We start from the raw sequence: 13,453 nt of genomic DNA, 5'->3' as shown, positions 1-13,453 counted from the left end.
AAGCAGGAGGGGTGTGTGTGACTCAAACCCAAGCATCTGAACCAAATACATTACAAGCCTGCATGTGCCCAGCCACAATGCAGCGTATGTCCACAGGAACCACGGAAGCCAACAAATCGTCCCAAAAAAATTGGGAATAAAAGAAATCAAAATAAAAATAAAAATAAGAAACAATCAAAAATGGCCATTGATGGGCCCGGGGGGGTTGGGGAGGCCACCCAGGAGGTCCGAGGACAGGATGCACACCAGAACCCACCTGCGTGGATCCTGGGAAGATAAAACGCCTCCATGGGCTCATGGCCCACACGGCTACCCCATTGTGGGAGTATCACTGCTGTCGCTATTATCACCCTGTGCAGCTGCATGCGGAGGTGGTTGCACTATGGGAGGCAGCCCACGCAAGGCCCTAGTCTGCTCCTCCATGGCTGCAAGCATGCGGGTGTGGTAGGTCTGGTTCTGGAGGATGAGTGTGCGGAGGTCCCCATGCAACAACTCACGGGATGCCCGGACCTCCGCCCTCGTTGCCTGCATCTCAGCTGAGAGCGTACGGGTGAGACGCTCCAGCTGCTGTTCTGTCCTTTGGTGTGTTGAAGCCTCAAGCTCAACAAGAGTCGTCCTGAGGTGAAGGAGCTCCTGCCTCGGGGCTTCCCTGTGGCCCTGGGACTCAATGGAGATGGCCTCCTGCAGAGTCGCCAGTGCCGCCCGCCTGTCCCTGTTGGACCCCAACATGTCCTCCCTGTGTGACTGGCAGATGGAGTCGGTTGCCTGCTCTAGTCGCTCCATCAGCCTTTCTGGGGGGACAATGGAAGTGGCCACCCTATCCATGGCCTGAGCCATCATCTCGGATGATGCAGCCTGTTGGGTTGCCATACCGTAAATGGATTGCTCCCATGCGGTATTGCCGGGTGGCGTACGGCCACCACGTCGGCGGGCACCACACCTGTCTGGGGCAAGGCGAACTGCGCCTTGCTGTGCCGGCACTGCCTGAGGCTGCAGGACTGCATTCCCCCTCTGATCTGCTGGCCCAGGAACAGGATCAGATGTCGCGGAGTGTGACCCTGCATCCGTAACCACGGAAGGCGTAGCTGCCAACACTGACATCCCCATGGAGGGTTCTGACCCTGGTGCAGGTGGGTGAGACAGAACAGAATCCCTCCCTGGAACACTCACCTGCGACGGCACGTAGGTCTCATCCGAATCAACACCTGAGTACAGCTCGGGGGAGGTGCAGCCCGAGACACCCCTTGAGAGCACGACCTGCAGCACTTGTGGGTTCTCCCCCACCACCACACCACGTCCCTCACTGGTGGTTGGTCGGCCCTCGGACCCCTCCTGGGTCTGCACCATCTCCACAACCCCAGCAGTATCAGGTGCGTCTTCCCCTGCAAAGACATGAAAACAAAGAAATGGAAACAGGCATTAGCACCATGGCGCACAATGAGGGCTGAGAAGCAAGAGAACCAGTACTTGATTGACACATGTCCCACATGACTAAAACCCTCCCATGCATGCACCCTCACTGCGTATGAAGTGCAGGCAAATGGCACACACTGATGACACCAAGATGGAAGATGAACACATTTTCTGCATGCTGCCTGGCAGTGGCATCACACATTGGCCTGTGATTGCCAGGTGAAACACACATGCCATCACACAGATGGCATGTACCATTGCTATTGAGTGAAGAAGGAGAGGAGGGCAGCACCTATTCATTCAGTCCAGTTCCCGCATGTAATCGCTTTTCTAATTCTAACAGGTCAGATTTTTCACCTGGAGCTGCCAGTCTGAAATGGTCCAATTGCACAGGGACATGTGTGTACAAATGATATCCAGGTAACAAAGTCACTCCACTTTACCATAGCCATGTCAGACATGTGACTAGTGGACAGCGACATGCCTAGTGAAAGTGGTGGAATGCAAACAAACTGACTGAATGAACAGTGAAAAATGAGCAACTATGTTGTGGCAAGGTGACACTTCAAGGGCAACTGGCGTGCAGTTGGGCTAGATGTCTACTGTTGGCAGAAGGGATACTGCTATGGCCAAATGCAGCTGCGCAGGAAGTATTGCATGAAGCACATGGCTGACCCATACGACTCAGGCGCACACACTCTCACCTGGCACACAAACAGAAGCCCTCACACACACACCATGCACATGGATGACACACACATGCATGTGCACTCACCGGACAATGCCTCGTAATCAGCCAGATCTCCCACGCCTTGGATCTGTTCCTCCGTGACGTAGGTCCCAGCGACTGACTCATGTGGAGTGAGTTCCATGTCTACTACTGGAGACCCACCTGCAGTCACTAGAGTTGCGGCATGACTTGAGGCCAGCTTACTCTTTGCCCTGCACTTTAGGTCATTCCAGCGCTTATAGCAATCATTGGCTGTGCGCCTCACGATTCCAAGGGCACTTACGATGTCCGCAACGGTCTGCCAGTGTGCCTGGCGTTGTGCAGGTGTGGTCTTGGATCCTGCAACAATGACCATCTCGTTGTCATGTCCGGACACATACTCGACAAGTGCATTCAGTTCGTCATCCGTGAAGCTGGGCTTCCTGGATGGGCCGGACTGTGTAGCCGTGTCTGGGGCATCAGCCTGTGCCGGACGAGCACTCTTCCTCTTCCGCTTGGAAGGTGGTGGTGATCCTGAGTGTCCTGCGCCGCTCTGGACACTAGGGGCAGGAGCCCTGGTGGACTCTGTATCAGGAGTGTGGGATTGCACACTCAGCATGGGAGTTGGTGCAGGCATTGGCTCTAGTGTGATGGTGTCAGGGGGAATGTCAGCAGCATGGACTAGGACCGACACTGTCCTGGCTGGGTGTGTGAGGGCTGGGGTGGATGGAGCCGCAGCTGCCCCTGCAGCCTCTCCGCCCTGCCTCCTTGGTGCAGCAGATGACCTTGCTGGCCCAGATGCACGTGGCATGGTGACATCAACGTGCACCAGCGCACGTGTCATAGGCCTGCTGACCTGGAAGTCAGCCATGGAGTCAGCCAGATCTGGTGCCACAATGGGCTGGTCCAACAAGGGCTGAGCATGGATGGTGTCAGCCACATCAGCTAACAGGAGGGGGGGGGGGATTATGGGTGCCCTTGACTGGTCCTCCACACATGGGGGGACAGGCTCACCCTGCAAGTAACGACCACATCCCCTACCGGATCCACCACGGCCACCACTTGTGGCTCTTCCACCTTTGCCACCCTTACGGAATCCTCACCTCCCAGCCATGGCACTGATGTAAATGTGCGTATGGGAGTGGCTGGAAACTATTGTCCTGGGCAATTGGGGGTCAAAGGGGTTGGGTACCAGATGGTAATTGTACCCTAGTGCTCTTGCAAGGCTGATTGTAACCCCTGGGGAAAGATGACGGGTCACGCTACGCACAGGAGCCCCAAAAAAGGGAGATGACGTGCACGCAACCCCTCCTAGACCACGTGTGCAGAAAGAAAAACCTGCACTACGCTGTGGCACCCAGTAACACAAGAATGAACGTATGCGTGTCACACGCAGCCTAGAATGACCTCTGAAGGGGTAGGCTACACACGGGGCAAGCACAGATGTTAGATACGTGCGTGACTCACCGTCTGCCTGGTAAACGAGCGTGTAAAAGGAGCACGTTTGGTTGGCAACACCCCCGCCAAAAGAAGATTTGTACGCTGTCTGAGGAGACAGGACAACAGTAGAAGGGAACACTGTTTGAGGGAACAGGCCCAGGTAAACCAGTAAAAGCGAAAAAAGAGAAAAAGCTGTCAGAGGTAACAGGGAATACGAACTTGAAACGCAGTGAAGTAAATCGCGTGTGAAACGACAAGAAGTACAGAATTCACCCACTCGCTCTCCACGAAAAGCACGTACAAGGAAAACATGTTCTACACATACCTTTTATACAGGGCCACACGTCCAGCGTCACTTACGCGGCGTGTACACGCTAGGGCCATTTCCACCAATTACACGCTTTGTCACTTCTGCGTGTAGGGACATTTCCACCAATTACACGCTTTGTCACTTCTGCGTGTAGGGCCATTTCCACCAATCACACGCTTTGTCACTTCTGCGTGTAGGGCCATTTCCACCAATCACACGCGATTACACTCTGACGTGCAGTCTTTCCACGTGTGCTCTGTCATCACGTGCTGTGTGGGAAACACCCGTGCGGGTCACGTCACAGACGCGCTTACGCGCTGAGGGCCTTTCCTCGGTTTTCACGCTGACGTGCAGGATTTTCACGTGCCAAATCACTCCGTACCAAGCTGGCCACGCCTACGCACACGGAATACCACGCTCCTGCCCGGAAGGCCGAACTACTGCCCCCCAGAGCCCCGAGCACGCTCCCACCTGCTGCTGCCTGACTGCCTGCTGCCCCTGCACTGCTGGGGGGTGGGGGTGGTGGGAGACATGGGTGGGGGCCTGGTGGAGGGTGCCCCTGGTGGCGGGGGGGTGGGGGTGGTGGGAGACATGAGTGGGGGCCTGGTGGAGGGTGCCCCTGCACTGCTGGGGGGTGGGGGTGATGGGGGACATGGGTGGGGGCCTGGTGGAGGGTGCCCCTGCACTGCTGGGGGGTGGGGGTGATAGGGGACATGGGTGGGGGCCTGGTGGAGGGTGCCCCTGGTGGCGGGGGTGATAGGGGACATGAGTGGGGGCCTGGTGGAGGGTGCCCCTGGTGGCGGGGGTGATAGGGGACATGAGTGGGGGCCTGGTGGAGGGTGCCCCTGGTGGCTGGGGGGTGGGGGTGGTGGGAGACATGAGTGGGGGCCTGGTGGAGGGTGCCCCTGGTGGCTGGGGGGTGGGGGTGGTGGGAGACATGAGTGGGGGCCTGGTGGAGGGTGCCCCTGCACTGCTGGGGGGTGGGGGTGATGGGGGACATGAGTGGGGGCCTGGTGGAGGGTGCCCCTGGTGGCGGGGGGGTGGGGGTGATGGGGGACATGAGTGGGGGCCTGGTGGAGGGTGCCCCTGGTGGCGGGGGGGTGGGGGTGATGGGGGACATGAGTGGGGGCCTGGTGGAGGGTGCCCCTGGTGGCGGGGGGGTGGGGGTGATAGGGGACATGAGTGGGGGCCTGGTGGAGGCTGCCCCTGCACTGCTGGGGTGTGGGGGTGGTGGGAGACATGAGTGGTGGCCTGGTGGAGGGTGCCCCTGCACTGCTGGGGTGTGGGGGTGGTGGGAGACATGAGTGGGGGCCTGGTGGAGGGTGCCCCTGGTGGCTGGGGGGTGGGGGTGGTGGGAGACCTGAGTGGGGGCCTGGTGGAGGGTGCCCCTGGTGGCGGGGGGGTGGGTGTGATAGGGGACATGGGTGGGGGCCTGGTGGAGGGTGCCCCTGGTGGCGGGGGGTGGGGGTGATAGGGGACATGAGTGGGGGCCTGGTGGAGGGTGCCCCTGGTGGCTGGGGGGTGGGGGTGGTGGGAGACATGAGTGGGGGCCTGGTGGAGGGTGCCCCTGGTGGCTGGGGGGTGGGGGTGGTGGGAGACATGAGTGGGGGCCTGGTGGAGGGTGCCCCTGCACTGCTGGGGGGTGGGGGTGATAGGGGACATGGGTGGGGGCCTGGTGGAGGGTGCCCCTGGTGGCGGGGGGGTGGGGGTGATAGGGGACATGAGTGGGGGCCTGGTGGAGGGTGCCCCTGCACTGCTGGGGGGTGGGGGTGATAGGGGACATGGGTGGGGGCCTGGTGGAGGGTGCCCCTGGTGGCGGGGGGGTGGGGGTGATAGGGGACATGAGTGGGGGCCTGGTGGAGGGTGCCCCTGGTGGCTGGGGGGTGGGGGTGGTGGGAGACATGAGTGGGGGCCTGGTGGAGGGTGCCCCTGCACTGCTGGGGGGTGGGGGTGATAGGGGACATGGGTGGGGGCCTGGTGGAGGGTGCCCCTGGTGGCGGGGGGGTGGGGGTGATAGGGGACATGAGTGGGGGCCTGGTGGAGGGTGCCCCTGCACTGCTGAGGTGTGGGGGTGGTGGGAGACATGAGTGGGGGCCTGGTGGAGGGTGCCCCTGGTGGCTGGGGGGTGGGGGTGGTGGGAGACATGAGTGGGGGCCTGGTGGAGGGTGCCCCTGGTGGCGTGGGGGTGGGGGTGATGGGGGACATGAGTGGGGGCCTGGTGGAGGGTGCCCCTGGTGGCTGGGGGGTGGGGGTGGTGGGAGACAAGAGTGGGGGCCTGGTGGAGGGTGCCCCTGGTGGCTGGGGGGTGGGGGTGGTGGGAGACATGAGTGGGGGCCTGGTGGAGGGTGCCCCTGCACTGCTGGGGGTGATAGGGGACATGGGTGGGGGCCTGGTGGAGGGTGCCCCTGGTGGCGGGGGGAGTGGGGGTGATAGGGGACATGAGTGGGGGCCTGGTGGAGGGTGCTCCTGCACTGCTGGGGTGTGGGGGTGGTGGGAGACATGAGTGGGGGCCTGGTGGAGGGTGCCCCTGCACTGCTGGGGGGTGGGGTTGATAGGGGACATGGGTGGGGGCCTGGTGGAGGGTGCCCCTGCACTGCTGGGGGGTGGGTGTGATAGGGGACATGGGTGGGAGCCTGGTGGAGGGTGCCCCTGGTGGCGGGGGGGTGGGGGTGATAGGGGACATGAGTGGGGGCCTGGTGGAGGGTGCCCCTGGTGGCTGGGGGGTGGGGGTGGTGGGAGACATGAGTGGGGGCCTGGTGGAGGGTGCCCCTGGTGGCTGGGGGGTGGGGGTGGTGGGAGACATGAGTGGGGGCCAGGTGGAGGGTGCCCCTGCACTGCTGGGGGGTGGGGGTGATAGGGGACATGGGTGGGGGCCTGGTGGAGGGTGCCCCTGCACTGCTAGGGGGTGGGGGTGATAGGGGACATGGGTGGGGCCTGGTGGAGGGTGCCCCTGCACTGCTGGGGGGTGGGGGTGATAGGGGACATGGGTGGGGGCCTGGTGGAGGGTGCCCCTGGTGGCGGGGGGTGGGGGTGATAGGGGACATGAGTGGGGGCCTGGTGGAGGGTGCCCCTGCACTGCTGGGGGGTGGGGGTGATAGGGGACATGGGTGGGGGCCTGGTGGAGGGTGCCCCTGGTGGCGGGGGGGTGGGGGTGATAGGGGACATGAGTGGGGGCCTGGTGGAGGGTGCCCCTGGTGGCTGGGGGGTGGGGGTGGTGGGAGACATGAGTGGGGGCCTGGTGGAGGGTGCCCCTGCACTGCTGGGGGGTGGGGGTGATAGGGGACATGGGTGGGGGCCTGGTGGAGGGTGCCCCTGGTGGCGGGTGGGTGGGGGTGATAGGGGACATGAGTGGGGGCCTGGTGGAGGGTGCCCCTGCACTGCTGGGGTGTGGGGGTGGTGGGAGACATGAGTGGGGGCCTGGTGGAGGGTGCCCCTGGTGGCTGGGGGGTGGGGGTGGTGGGAGACATGAGTGGGGGCCTGGTGGAGGGTGCCCCTGGTGGCGGGGGGGTGGGTGTGATAGGGGACATGGGTGGGGGCCTGGTGGAGGGTGTCCCTGGTGGCGGGGGGGTGGGGGTGATAGGGGACATGAGTGGGGGCCTGGTGGAGGGTGCCCCTGGTGGCTGGGGGGTGGGGGTGGTGGGAGACATGAGTGGGGGCCTGGTGGAGGGTGCCCCTGGTGGCTGGGGGGTGGGGGTGGTGGGAGACATGAGTGGGGGCCTGGTGGAGGGTGCCCCTGCACTGCTGGGGGGTGGGGGTGATAGGGGACATGGGTGGGGGCCTGGTGGAGGGTGCCCCTGCACTGCTGGGGGGTGGGGGTGATAGGGGACATGGGTGGGGGCCTGGTGGAGGGTGCCCCTGGTGGCGGGGGGGTGGGGGTGATAGGGGACATGAGTGGGGGCCTGGTGGAGGGTGCCCCTGCACTGCTGGGGTGTGGGGGTGGTGGGAGACATGAGTGGGGGCCTGGTGGAGGGTGCCCCTGCACTGCTGGGGGGTGGGGGTGATAGGGGACATGGGTGGGGGCCTGGTGGAGGGTGCCCCTGCACTGCTGGGGGGTGGGTGTGATAGGGGACATGGGTGGGGGCCTGGTGGAGGGTGCCCCTGGTGGCGGGGGTGTGGGGGTGATAGGGGACATGAGTGGGGGCCTGGTGGAGGGTGCCCCTGGTGGCTGGGGGGTGGGGGTGGTGGGAGACATGAGTGGGGGCCTGGTGGAGGGTGCCCCTGGTGGCTGGGGGGTGGGGGTGGTGGGAGACATGAGTGGGGGCCTGGTGGAGGGTGCCCCTGGTGGCTGGGGGGTGGGGGTGATAGGGGACATGGGTGGGGGCCTAGTGGAGGGTGCCCCTGCACTGCTGGGGGGTGGGGGTGATAGGGGACATGGGTGGGGGCCTGGTGGAGGTTGCCCCTGCCTGGCGGGGGGGTGGGGGTGATAGGGGACATGAGTGGGGGCCTGGTGGAGGGTGCCCCTGCACTGCTGGGGTGTGGGGGTGGTGGGAGACATGAGTGGGGGCCTGGTGGAGGGTGCCCCTGCACTGCTGGGGGGTGGGGGTGATAGGGGACATGGGTGGGGGCCTGGTGGAGGGTGCCCCTGCACTGCTGGGGGGTGGGTGTGATAGGGGACATGGGTGGGGGCCTGGTGGAGGGTGCCCCTGGTGGCGGGGGGTGGGGGTGATAGGGGACATGAGTGGGGGCCTGGTGGAGGGTGCCCCTGGTGGCTGGGGGGTGGGGGTGGTGGGAGACATGAGTGGGGGCCTGGTGGAGGGTGCCCCTGGTGGCTGGGGGGTGGGGGTGGTGGGAGACATGAGTGGGGGCCTGGTGGAGGGTCCCCCTGCACTGCTGGGGGGTGGGGGTGATAGGGGACATGGGTGGGGGCCTGGTGGAGGGTGTCCCTGCACTGCTGGGGGGTGGGGGTGATAGGGGACATGGGTGGGGGCCTGGTGGAGGGTGCCCCTGGTGGCGGGGGGGTGGGGGTGATAGGGGACATGAGTGGGGGCCTGGTGGAGGGTGCCCCTGCACTGCTGGGGGGTGGGGGTAATAGGGGACATGGGTGGGGGCCTGGTGGAGGGTGCCCCTGGTGGCGGGGGGGTGGGGGTGATAGGGGACATGAGTGGGGGCCTGGTGGAGGGTGCCCCTGCACTGCTGGGGGGTGGGGGTGCAGGGGGACATGAGCAGGTGTGCAGGGTAGTCCCCTGTTTTGTGGGCTGCCTGCAGGGGCCGTGGAGGGTGTACAGGGAACACCTGTGAGGACCCACCCAGCCTAATTGCGTGTGATAATTCCCGCACACCCCTGTAATACACGTACCTGGCCAAATCGCGTGTGATAATTCCCGCGCACCCCTGTAATACACGTACCTGGCCAAATCGCATGTGAGAATTCCCGCGCACCCCTGTAATACACGTACCCAGCCGAATCGCGTGTAGAACTTCCCGCACACCCCTGTAATACACGTACCAAGCCAAATCGCGTGTGATAATTCCCGCGCACCCCTGTAATTCACGTACCCTGGCCAATCGCGTGTAGAACTTCCCACGCACCCCTGTAATACACGTACCAGGCCAAATCGCGTGTGATAATTCCCGCGCACCCCTGTAATACACGTACCCAGCCGAATCGCATGTAGAACTTCCCGCACACCCCTGTAATACACGTACCTGGCCAAATCGCATGTGAGAATTCCCGCGCACCCCTGTAATACATGTACCCTGGCCAATCGCGTGTAGAACTTCCCACGCACCCCTGTAATACACGTACCAGGCCAAATCGCGTGTGATAATTCCCGCGCACCCCTGTAATACACGTACCTGGCCAAATCGCATGTGATAATTCCCGCGCACCCCTGTAATACACGTACCCTGGCCAATCGCGTGTAGAACTTCCCACGCACCCCTATAATACACGTACCAAGCCAAATCGCGTGTGATAATTCCCGCGCACCCATGTAATTCACGTACCCTGGCCAATCGCGTGTAGAACTTCCCACGCACCCCTGTAATACACGTACCAGGCCAAATCGCGTGTGATAATTCCCGCGCACCCCTGTAATACACGTACCCAGCCGAATCGCATGTGAGAATTCCCGCGCACCCCTGTAATACACGTACCCTGGCCAATCGCGTGTAGAACTTCCCACGCACCCCTGTAATACACGTACCAGGCCAAATCGCGTGTGATAATTCCCGCGCACCCCTGTAATACACGTACCTGGCCAAATCGCATGTGAGAATTCCCGCGCACCCCTGTAATACACGTACCCTGGCCAATCGCGTGTAGAACTTCCCACGCACCCCTGTAATACACGTACCAGGCCAAATCGCGTGTGATAATTCCCGCGCACCCCTGTAATACACGTACCTGGCCAAATCGCATGTGAGAATTACCGCGCACCCCTGTAATACACGTACCCAGCCGAATCGCGTGTAGAACTTCCCGCACACCCCTGTAATACACGTACCCTGGCCAACCGCGTGTAGAACTTCCCGCGTACCCCTGTAATACACGTACCCTGGCTAATCGCGTGTATGACTTCACGCGTACCCCTGATATGCACGTTACCCGCTTTGCGTTCCTTGTTTGGCAGCCCTGTAGACTGGTCCAGGGTTAGCGCAGCCCTTTGCGATGATTTAGCGATTTTGATGGCTTTTCCTTGCGCGAGGGCGTTCTTGGGGGCGTTACTGGCGCTGCTGCAGGGTCGCTGCGATACTCTGCGCCACGGCTGGTTTGGGAGCCTGAAATCCATGAATACGCTGTGCGCGGAAATCGGTTTTAGCGCACGTGCCTGGCGCAGACAATCGCACGCGGACACTCTGCGCCAGCCGCTTGCGACACTTTTCTGCGAAATTCTATGAATTCCCCTGATAGTGTGCTCTGCTTAGGCGGAGATGTTGGATTCAGTCCAAATGAGAATGAGTTGGCACTAAGAGACAGTTCATTGTTACAACTTAAAACCATTCCGGGTTTGCCACCACTAAAATTTTCAGTGTTGGCGTCTGCCATCAGCTGTGTTTTACTGGTTGACCCGACGCTTCCTGCCGAAATCTTTTCCTTTTCCAGTCTGTTCTTCTTTTCTGGACTATCTCGTTTCCTGCTAAATCACTTAATCGCATCTGCCATGTGGCTGAGTTTTCCGCTTCATGATCGAGCCTTTTATAAATATGTTCCGAGAAGACTTCTAGCACACTCAATTTAGAATTTAATGTTGATAGCAAGGAACTCTGCTATTTCAGTGAGTTGTTAAGTGATTCATCCAGTTTCACAAAGGTTATCGTAGAAATTGAGGTAGCTGCTAGCACATTATTGTGGATCTGAAGGTCTGAAGGTGGTGTTTGTTGACTGACTCTGTGTCAGTCTCTGTTACAGGTGACACATTTATGCCTCGAGGTAAATTAATAACACTCGGCTCCTTTCTTTTGAAGGCTTATCGTTTCCTCCTCTTAGTTGATCCTTGGTAGCTTGTTGATGTCTTGGCATCTTTCCGTTCATTTGAGGCGTGTATGAAATGTTTCCTTTCAACAGCGTACTTGTGAGATCTTGGTAATAGTGAGAGTGAGGTAGGTCAGAAAGTTTTTCACTCCTTATTTCTTTCTGTTATTTTTGGAATTGTCATGAAGGAGAATTGCTCTCCGTAATTTTCACAATCTTTTCCATTTTCCGCAAAGCCACACGTGGCATTTAGCCTCTCCTTTAGTTTCAAGAAGTCTGATTTCAGCCTTTCAGCCAGTCCAGCCTCTCTTGCAGCTAAATCAGAGTACAGAAAACGTGGCTGCTTTGCTTCATGGCTTTCCTTGGTCAAATTAGTGATGCCAGGCGAACTATGGTTAGCACTTGGTTTCCGTATTTTGTACCGTCCCTCAATGTTGTCAGTATTGCTTGGTGGTTTATTTTGAAAGGAATCATTCTCCTTTTCTTCATCCAATATGTCGGCTCTGTCAGCTTTGTTCTCTGAGGCAATTGGATTGGCCATTTGTAATTTTTCATCATCACGCTTATTTCGCTCATAACCACACTCACCTGGATCGCTCAGAGGTCCGGAATAATGGTCCATGCGGCGTTGCTGTAGCAGCTTCTGTCGCGTTAAAGGGCCAGCAAGAACCGACATTTTCGTCACTCGCATAAGAAAGGAGCGTTAAAGTTTTTGGAGGGATGCCGGAGGTATGAGAGTGACTTTTCATCTGTGGCCCGACAACCCAGTTGACCCAAAGACTCGGCGACCTGACTCCACGACCGATGCACGGTAAAGTTCTGTTTTTAAGACAAAAAACAGCAAAAGAGGACTGCTGCAGGAGCGCCTTTCCCAAATCAAAACCGCACCGCAGTATGAGTCAGTGCCAAAAGACTCATATCCCACATGAGGGTGAGAGGGACAATAGCTATGATGGAGCACCAGGAAGGAAAGCCCTAGATGGCAAGAAACGTACAAAGATCAAATTTGTAACTGTAAACCCAAGCACCTGGCTTGGAGGGATATCAGAGGAAAAACACATTATTTACAGAAGGAACGTTGAACTGTATAACTGGAAAGAAACATCAGACACAATTGGGCGGGAGTCGAAAACGAGCCAAGGTCGTATATATGGGGGTGGGGCGCTGGATACAATTTGTTACTCCTTTATTTCTAGTGGTAGGGACAGACTTAATTTAGAATAGGCTTATGATGGAGGAGTGATTTGCATTGTAAGAAATCCTTATGAGCACCTTTTTTCTTATTTTCCGATTTAGACTAGAGCAAAGATTTCCTTGGAAGTAAGGAACAGGTAGGCCTTTATTTCTTTCGTAATAAAGAAATCCTGAGAATCATGACCTCTTGTCCGCCTCCTGAGTCTGACTGACCATAAGATCTAGAAGTCGTCGGCCATCAAATGAAAGCTAGCCTTAATAGTTTAGGAGCCTTCTATCCACAATAGTGAGTTTGGTACATTCAGGTTTGTGTGATCCTGTACTCCCTTATTTTTCAGAATGTTAAGGCTTGTTGGAGTTTCTTGTGATAGGTAGTGTGAGAAACCCGAGGTATTCTCACTCCTTGTATCCTGTATACAGGTGGCCAGAGAAAGGCCTTCGCTTTTGGATCCTGACAAGTGAGGGAGGATCACCTGGGTGGAGGGCCCTTGGGGATTGAGAGTGGGATACCTTTATGCAAGACATGGTATTCCCCTTATCCTAATGATAACCAACCTAACCCTCCCCAGACCTTTATTGGTATTGTAGGTCAACTCTCCTTCTTTTGCCTCTTGGGACATCTGACCGTACTGAGACGAGGAAGAGACAGCTGAGAGTAAAGAATACCACATACTCTCAGCACTCTAGTACTGAGACGAGGAAGAAGCAACAGAGTAATGAGGAGCATTCACGTTCACCACTTAGGTACTGGGACGCAGAAGACAGATCTTCAATTGAGTGTATGTTAATCATATTCTTATTCCTTTGCATGACAAGACATGATTTCTGGTACATAGTATGGAGAATCCTTTCAGCCCTGCGAAGCAGAGCGCGTCTCTGGTGTGTCCTGTTGGTTGGGAAGGGATTGCTATTGTTGTAGAGATGTAGCAGGGGCAGTGAGAACTTTGTTTAGTGTCTCACTGTAAGGTCTGGC

General features: G+C 58.8%; 1 protein-coding gene across 6 annotated transcripts in view; it reads left to right on the top strand.

Annotated features, from left to right (window-relative positions):
- KIF16B (kinesin family member 16B) overlaps positions 1–13,453 on the top strand; it is a 3,050,718-nt gene that overhangs the window by 1,383,071 nt on the left and 1,654,194 nt on the right. The window lies entirely within an intron of this gene.

The sequence above is a fragment of the Ambystoma mexicanum genome, chromosome 4q (genome assembly GCF_040938575.1).
Source record: "Ambystoma mexicanum isolate Mex_15411 chromosome 4q, UKY_AmexF1_1, whole genome shotgun sequence".
Lineage (NCBI taxonomy): Eukaryota > Metazoa > Chordata > Amphibia > Caudata > Ambystomatidae > Ambystoma > Ambystoma mexicanum.
The sequence above is the reverse complement of the archived record's forward strand: the minus strand, read 5'-3'. Positions and strand labels throughout refer to the sequence as shown.